Source organism: Cygnus olor, chromosome 24 (genome assembly GCF_009769625.2).
Source record: "Cygnus olor isolate bCygOlo1 chromosome 24, bCygOlo1.pri.v2, whole genome shotgun sequence".
Classification (NCBI taxonomy): Eukaryota; Metazoa; Chordata; class Aves; order Anseriformes; family Anatidae; genus Cygnus; species Cygnus olor.
This window is the reverse complement of record NC_049192.1, coordinates 1,174,968-1,183,971: the sequence shown is the minus strand read 5'-3', so window position 1 is coordinate 1,183,971 and position 9,004 is coordinate 1,174,968. Positions and strand designations below refer to the sequence as shown.

At 43.2% G+C, this 9,004-nt stretch overlaps 1 long non-coding RNA gene across 1 annotated transcript; it reads left to right on the top strand.

The window, feature by feature from the left end:
- Nucleotides 1-3,388: 3,388 nt before the first annotated feature.
- Nucleotides 3,389-7,913, top strand: LOC121059381. The gene is made up of 3 exons (XR_005814552.1): nt 3,389-3,821; nt 6,495-6,672; nt 6,830-7,913. It is a non-coding gene; the product is annotated as an uncharacterized LOC121059381 (long non-coding RNA).
- Nucleotides 7,914-9,004: the final 1,091 nt, after the last annotated feature.

Genomic DNA, 9,004 nt, shown 5'->3' with positions numbered 1-9,004 from the left:
CAGGGTTTCCACATCCTAACGAGGAGGCAGGCAAGTTGCACCCCTCCAAGACTTCGTGGAACGTGTGGCAGTAAACATATTAGCATGTTAAAGAAATGGCCTTATCAAAAAGTTAATCGCTTCCAGTAGAAGGCTGTGAAGTGAGTGAAGTGAGACCTGCCAGTCTCAAGTCTTTCTTAAAGCCCATGCCAACTGGCCCAGCTATAAACTTTTGCTTGAAATCTGGCTGGCAGGGTTGGCCAGCTGGATGTTCCCCACGGCCCAGGGTCGGGGCAAGCATCTCCCTTGCCTGTTCAAGCATACCAAGTATCATATGGCAGTTTGAACAGCCAGTCAGTGGTAAAAAATCAAAAAGATGGCATCATGTGGAGAATACGGGCTGGAACGCCTGCCTCTGCCGATTATTAATGCTACACCGCCAGAGCCATGTCTCCTTTTCTCTGTCTGCACTGCACAGGTCCATTTGCAGAAGAACCACTGCCTCGGATTCGACGTTTCTGTCTTGCTTGGGTGGCTCTAGACCTTTGTTTCTCTTCTACCAGTAGCATATTTTTGTAATTTATTGAATTACCTCAGTGCCGTAAAGTAATATCGGGCATTACACCTTCCTTGTGGCATGGCACCAACGCTAAAACATGCTGGCACGTTCTCTTCACATATGTAATACATAGGCCTAGGTTCAGCTGGTTTGAGCTGAAAAGTGACCAAGAGCTTAATTTATCCAAGTCAGCTTTGAAACAATTGTGGGTTTAGGTATTTTTTTACATTTGGTAGAGAATGGACTGAGAGCAGCCATCAAGAGGGAATGAATCTGTTCTCCTGGGTTACTGTGTCCGGGCCAGGTTGGCTGCTGCCGAGCCCTGTGGTTTTGGCATCTTGCAAACCTGCGTGAAATCAGATCAGGGATTATCCTAGGCACAGGATGCTCTCCCCAGCATTGTTTTATGGTACTTTGTTTGTTTGTTTATTTATCCTATTGTTCCTGAATTTGTTTTAACTGATGCTTTTCACAGTGCTTGGAATATTCCAGTACAAAAAAGATACACGAGGTTATTTGAAGCTTGAAGTCTTAGGTAAGCAATATTATATTTTCCAGCATCCAGGAGACCAACTGCACGTGTGTATGGCCACTGGCAGAGGCTGTGTTCCAGAAAGCTCCTGTAACATTTGCAAGACCAAACCTTGGGATCTGCCAGCAGAAAACAGGGAAGAGGTTTTATCCTCTGTTTGCCTTCTGTTTCAGGTTGTCGGTTTGGTCATTTTTTTAGCCTCCAGGATTGCTCGTGCCCAGTGAGGCTGATGAAGGAGTGCATGAGGACAGAAAAGACCGGAATAGTCATGTGGTCCAAGCTTCTGGGAACTCATAAGAGTACAGAAAAATGAAAAATATGTTCTCAGTAAGATTTCCCCACTGAGCAACATTGGTCTTTTCTGTGTAGATGAGTGGCTCAAAGCAACGTGGACCCTGCATGCCAGGCCCTGCGCTCCCTTCCACTCCGCAGTGGTGTAAGCGATGAGCAGATGGTGCAGTGCAGTGGAAAATCAGGTCTCCAAGAAAATACAAAGATGAGAACAAAACACCCTTAAGCAGAAAGCTACATGACTTATTTCAGTATAAAATGAAAAACTGAGATCCTTGGGCAAAAAATAGAAAATACGAGTTGAGTATTCCACTTACGTGCAATGCCTCATTCCTTCTCATTTGCGAAAACATCCATCCCTTCACAGCTGAAGGCTTCCTTATCTCATTTGTTGTCTTTCAGTTCATTGATCTTGTTCCTCAGTGCTCTCACGTGACTGTTCTTTGTTGAACTAACAACCATGCTTATCTCTGAATTTTCTTTCATTTTTATTTTCTTGCTCACCGAAGGCGAATCTTTTAGAATTTCTTCTCACTGAGGCTGCAGCATGACCTGAATTGCATCCATCATTGCTTAACTGCACTGGGCCCTAAACAGCCAGCCAAGATACGTAAGAACATAATGTGAAAACTTTAATTCTGGTTTTATATTCGTGCATATAAAGGTAAATTACTCCTGAAAATGTGACTGTTTATTCCATTAAGTTACTTATTTGTGCAGTCTCTGCACTTGTAGCCTTTGAAGTTCCTGTCAGGCCCCCACCTCACTATGCCTCCTTCCCAAAAGTAAAACTTTTAATGGCCCAGCCAGATTCCAGCCCCTGACATTCCCCTGGTGCTTGAGTAAGGACCAGGGCAGGGAAACTCCTCCTGCACTCTGCGCTGTCTGGTGTTAAAGAACTATTGGATTACAGCTCGGCTGGCTGCATTTTGGTGACCTAGATCGTGTTCATGCTAGCTGAAAATAATTTAACAAACCTTGGTATAAAAACTTATCCACGATTAAAATGGGATGGTATTTATTTATTTGGAGCACAACGACCAGAGCAAACTATTGGCAGTCATGATAAGCCTTTCGTCACTGGTATAGTTGGAATAGTTACTCTGAGCTGGTATTCTGATGTCTGCTTTTTGTATCTCTTTAACGTTATTATATTTACAATGGAATTCTATGTTATACCTATCTTTCACTAGCATTAAAATATTTTTTTTTTTTTTTTAAGACACAGAAGGTTCAATAGTTTTCAATTAATTTTCAGCCTTGTCTGGTGACAAAGAGGTAATTTATATATCTGAAAATCAGGAACTTACTTTAATTTTTTTAACTTTCTCCTCAGAAATATTCACCTTTAAGAAAGGGTAATGCATGTGTTCGTGTATCCATGTGTGAGCGTGCCCTCTCCTCCTCAACTCCTTCAGTACCAAAACAGTAAAGATAAATAATGCAAGGCCTTTGCCTATGAGAGCTTGCTATTTAATTCATGTGTGCTGTAGTGAAGGGTCAGAAAAAGACTGGAACTGGAATGTGGGAAGAATAAAACAGTAATGTCTTTGCCTTTAAGTCATGGTCATTAAAGGTTGTATGGGGCGATATGTAGGAGTGACAAGTGCTGCTTGCTTTCTGGCCCTCTGTCACTCTGCATTTTTTTGGCATTCAGTTCCAGATTACTGTTGAGTTTGCATATGAAGTTTTTTTAATCTGGAAACAGCTGCATCTGTACCTGCTTCTGCAGTGACTCCCCTGTATACTTTGTATTTTAACTGAAATTTGTAGAGTTCTTCTGGATCCTTCTGAAGGTCATGCCCACCTAGGAACCAAATCCATTCACCGCAAGGGCACTGAAATGAGTCTTAAATGGATGTAAGACCCTGTCATTATTATTAAATATTCCATAACATAATATAACAATTATATTCTGTAATAATATTATATAATTCTATAATGTATCATCCTATAATATGAGTCTATAATATAATAACAACAATCCATACACCTGGCTTGCTAGAAAAAATCCAAAACTTTGCCAACTAAAGCAAGAAAGAAGACTTTGCTGCCCCAAAGACTTGCTACTCATTGGTAACTTGCCATCCATCTTGTTTTCAAAGGAAAAATGAATGTGCAGGGTGCTTGGAGTCAATTTTTGGTGGTGAATATGAAGTCACTGTCTATGCTAATTTCAATGGCCCCTTTCACTGTGATGTGCCCTACTGTACAGAGAACAAACACAGTTACCATGGCAGTGTAAACACGAATACATACCACACTCAGAGCCATTCCCATGTGCTGCAGAGAACAGAGAAAGTTCATTGTCTTCATCTGAACACATCTGGGAAAGAAGGATGAGATTATCTCACTTGAAAAATATTTTTAAATATTATGGAAACCAAAACTTGTTCTGAATGACTCCATGTCCTGGCAGATATGAAAGACGATCATTTGAAGCTAAAGGAATAAGAGAAGGTAGGTGCTTTTTTACAGTAACAATGTTCAAATCTATAATGAATGTACTTTAAGAAGATATACGCAGCCTGACAGTTCTGGAAGCCAGCACAAATTCTCTGGGAGCAGTTTACCCCAGTCTTCTAAAGAGTTAATAGAAGAATTTAGCTGTAGCGGATGAAGAGAAAGTTCCACAGAGAGAACAGATTGATAAATCACTGGTGAGTACTTAGAACTGATACTCGAGATGTCAAGATGCTTCTTTGCACTCTGTGTTAGCCTTAGGATGCACGCTGAATGCTGAACATGTGATATGGACCTTTGCCTTGCTGCTGAAGGCAAGTGCTTTACAATCTGAAATAGCAAGAACCTGACCTTGAATATCATCAGCATGCACCTCTCAGGTGCTTTATAAGGTCATTTATCCAAAGCTGATATATTAATATATAGATTCATAAGGAAAATTAATCTTGGATGGAAAATTGAATATGTAATGTGCACCTCACAGAATCACAGAACGGTTTGGGTTGGAAGAGACCTTAAAGATTACCTAGTTCCAGCCCCCCTGCCATGGGCAGGGCCACCTTCCACTAGATCAAGTGGGACAAAGCATCAGGTGGGATCATAACACAGACAAAACAGCGGTGAGCACCGTTTTGAGGAAATGTGCAGTCAGCAGTTATGGGATAATTTATCTCTAGTGAGGTGTTTTTTTTTGTTGTTTTTTCCCAAGCCCCAGAAGATGCAGGTTGGTTTGTATCCCTTCTTAAAACCCAGTTATTTTTATTATATATTACAGTTCAGAAGGTCTTACCTACTTCTTTTACTAATCTAAATCCTTTACCAGGACCGATTCTGCCTGCAGAGTACTGAGATTAATTGTCAAGTTTTCTAAAGGCTGCTTTGAACATGATTACTTCCTTTGAATCTTACTGCAAGCAAAAGCAAAGCCATATCATGGCAAAACTCTAGATCTCTCTTGGCTGGGCTGATGCGCGAATATCTACTATGTGAATTCAGTAATTGAGAGTCACTGAGGTAAAATCAGTCCCCAAAGTTGAGGATTGCTATTTATTCCCCCGGACTCGGGCATGTGAGGCCACGTGAGACTCTCCCCAGTGCTGTGTGCTAATGATCTGCAGGAATATCGCCATCCATTCTGCTAACGATTTTGCTAGCAGCCACTTGGGCGTTTGCAATAGAGGAAAGGTGGCACTGCTGATGGACTCTGCTACACGCAGACTTCAATTTGCAACAACACAACGCTGTTTTAACATTGATGAGAAATACTCAGGCTGACATTTACGCAGCTAACTGGCTGTATGAAGGCCACCAATTTCCAAGATCCATGCTTTATTTTTTCCTGTTCAACTACTCTAAATGCAGTGTGCATATCATTTCTACATAGTGCAGTAGCATCATTCTGCACCCAAGCATCCCTGGTATTTCCCTTGAAAGAGAAATGAAAACCTGCTATGGTGTACTCTGCCTACACCCATCTGCACCCAGGATGGGAGAAATGCTTTGTGACTTTTTGGTTCCTTCATGCTCCCTTACCCAAGGAGTAAACTATGTTCTATGCAATGGTTTGAATCAGTCAAAATAATTTCATAATGAGTATTTTACTGTGAGACACATTGTGGGTTTTCTGAATCTGAAACCCAGAGGCAAAAGCACGTTTTTGACTCAAGGCAGAAGGCACACTATACGGAGATTTTAAAACAAAGTTAGTAGCAGTAGCAGTTGTGATCTTCTATGAGTATAAGGTTTAAGGGAGAAGCAAAACCTTTCATTAGATCAAATGATACACTTCAAGAGGGAAAGCTTTGAGGATCTGAGCATCTGCTTCATCAGACAGTCTAGTCTTGCCCTGAGTCATGCCTCTAACAGCAGCAGCTACCAGGGCTCCTGCTAAGTGTGCAGGAAGAATTAAGCTCCTGATTGCACCTGACCAGGTAGATGAGCCCTGCAGACACTTCTGGAGCTGGAGCTTATGTAAAGCACCAGGTATTATGGATCTCACATGAAATGACTGGGGTGGCTGACTAGTGTGAGCTAGCAACCGCCTATGGATTTACTTTGGAAATCATGCAAAATGAAGGCAGAGACAGAGGCTGTCCCACAACTTGCAGCCAGAGACTGTGCATGCAGCAGGGAATGAGGGCGGCTGCAGGAACATGACCTGAATCTGACACAGCCTAGTCAGTAAGAGCGAAAGACAAAGGTAGAGGGATGAATCTGCCTGTCCTGGTGTCATAGTGTTACTCAGCATACAGACATCGAGATGGTTTGGAAACCCTCTCACCAGACTCCAGTGGAGACTGAGAAAATTGAATAAATACCTACAAACGGCAGCATCTTTTTGAATTAAGGTGATGTGTCTGAATGTCCCATTAACAGTATACAGCAGAGAACAATGATGTCTGTATCCAAATCACTAAGTCGTCTTGCAACATACCTGCTACCTCAGGAGAGAAAAAAAAAAAAAAAAACAGGCGAGGAAAATAGAAAGCGGGAGCAATCCATTGCTTATGGATGTTTTATCACTTCTCTGCCCTTCCCCCATGGGCACAGACACTTCCAACTGCTCTTTGTTGTCTGTTTAAATCACATCAATTTAAAAGGGTTATGAGAGGCTGTATTTAGTCAAAGCATTTGTTATGGCCACGTCTCCTTGTCTGTCTCCTTTTCCAGATGTATCCAGAGAATTATCTCATGTTGGAGACTCATTTCCCCTTGAGGACCAAGGGGAATATCCACTTAAAAATTAAAAAACAATTGGAACTAACAGAATGTATGTGGATAGCCTGTTGCCTCTGCTCTGTGGCACAGTTCTTGCCCCTACCATCTGGCCTGTCCCAACTTCGTAGAGGTAAGCTCTCCAAAGCAGAAACTGTCTTTGTGCTGTGGGGCCCCACTTGTCATCGGTACTCAGATATTCATGAGAAGAGATCATCATAATAAAATATAACAAGTGAATAGAATTTGCCAGACTTTTCTTTTCTTTTTTCTTTTTTTCCTCCCATAAGGAATATAAACATGAAGAATTTCAAAGGCGTAACAGAGACTGTGGTACATCAAAAGCCATTACAATTCATTTAGGCTGCCTGGAAATGTAAGAATAATGACACAGTGTATGTGCTTATACAGTAGAAGTCACTGTTGAGATTTTTCAAATCCCATTGCAATGAATTGAAGCTGCATGTCCAGAGTCTCTAAACTGCTATGACAATAAAAGCTGATATGCATAAGACCATCCATGATTTAAAGCAAGTGATCTACAGGTCTACAGGGTAGAGTAAGTAATGCATATATGAATATTAATACATTTGGCTTTTGCTGAAGTGAGTGCTACACATTTTATTTTTTTTTTTGTAGTACCCTAGCTTATAAACCCTGTTTCTACATGCAGTACAACCGTATCCCAGACTCAGAGTGCTTAATGAGAAACTTGAGGGCTGAATCTAGAGGGGTCAGAACGAACTTTCCCTGGTATTTCTCTACAGTAGAACAGCTTAGAGATCAGCGGTGGCTGCTTTCTCCCCAGACACATCTGTAGGTACTTTGGTCACCAGCTGCCAGGAAGCTTGTTGAAACTGCTTTACCAACATGGTCGATTTTGTCCTCCTCTTTTGCAGCCTTCTTCATCATTCCTTTGCTGACCCATCAGCTCCATTCCTCGCACAACTCCCTTTCCCCCTCTGTTCTCACTCCTCTCTTCTGACCATTCCCCTGTTTTCTCCTACTACTACTTCTGGCCTGGCGCTGCCTTTCCCTCTGCCCAGTGCTCAGGCTGTTCTCCGGTGTGCCTTGAGCCCAGCTTTCTCCCCAGGCTTCAGATTTATGGCCTAATTAAAGCTCCTACTCGTGGAGCTTGTGGCAAGATCTCCAGTTCGTTTCATTTCCCTCCTGTAGTACAGTGGTTTTGTCCTCTCTGATATTTCTAAGTGTAAGCTTTTGTGCGGTTCCTAAAACAAATGGCCCAGGAAGGTATGAAAGGCTGTTTAGCTTTGAAGGTTTGTCTGTCTCCATATAAAGGATTGCTGTCTCATAAACATAATCATTAACTGCCTCTATGTAGATAAATGCATCTATTGAGATTCACAGTGGGGAGTCACAGCCTCACTTATTGCTGTAAACAGGAAATAATTGCTAATGTTGGTAGAAAAAATGCCAGGAAATTAGCTGAAAAGATGTGTTGTGTCGATTACCCCCCAAAGCACAGCCTGTGCCCTGACTCAGCGCGCTGGCCCTGGCCCTGCGGCAGGCATGGGCAGGCATGGATGGTCTGTCTCCTGCCCTCATCTTGTTCAGAGGGGTGGCCTGCACCTCCTGATCGCCTGCGGATGGTCTTCGTTTCTGCCTGCGTTACCTCATTCCTAATTAGGTCAGAGCTACCAGGTTTAAGACAAGCTGTCTGATGGGCGATCCTGGCAGCTCCCTGTGCTATGCGGACCAGCGGTGTGCCAGCTGGCGAGGACTGTGGGTTTTACTGAACCCAGGCAATTCCAGGCCCCACAGAGGGCAGCTGAGGAGGGACATGAGGAACGAGCAGAGGACACGAGCCTGAGGACACGGGTGTGTGTGGATTCTGAAGTCTTAGAGAGGGAGGGAGGGATCTGTTCTGAGGGCAAGCAGTGGCACTAGGCAAGGCAACGGCAGACAGTGGCCTCAGAAGAGCAGGATTAATTAATTTTCCAGGGAGGTGGTGGCATCACCGTCCCAGGGGTGTTTAAAGAGAGTTTGGACTTGGTGCTTAGGGACATGGTTTAGTGGGTGACATTGGTAGTAGGGTGATGGTTGGCCTGGATGATCTTGGAGGTTTCTTCCAACCTTGACGAATCTATGATTCTAATACATGCTGTGCAGATAAAGCCTCGGTGAGTAGCAGTGTTCCCAGCCAGAGTGTGAAATCAGATCAGAGGCAGGGCAGGAGGACCGTTTCCACTGACTGCAGGAAACCAGAAAGTCATCAGTAGTTTACTGAAAACCCTTAGTAATTTGTAACTGAACGCAAACTATCCCACGTCCAACTTCTGGGATCCACCAGCTGACAATAACGGGCACCGTCAGCTTCCACACTTCGAAGATGCGAGTTCCACCGGCTGTTTTTTTACGAGGTTAATATAATTTCGTCAAGGTAACGCACACAAACGACGGGACAAGCCAGAACCCAGCCCACGCGGCCCCTGAGCGCCGGGCTG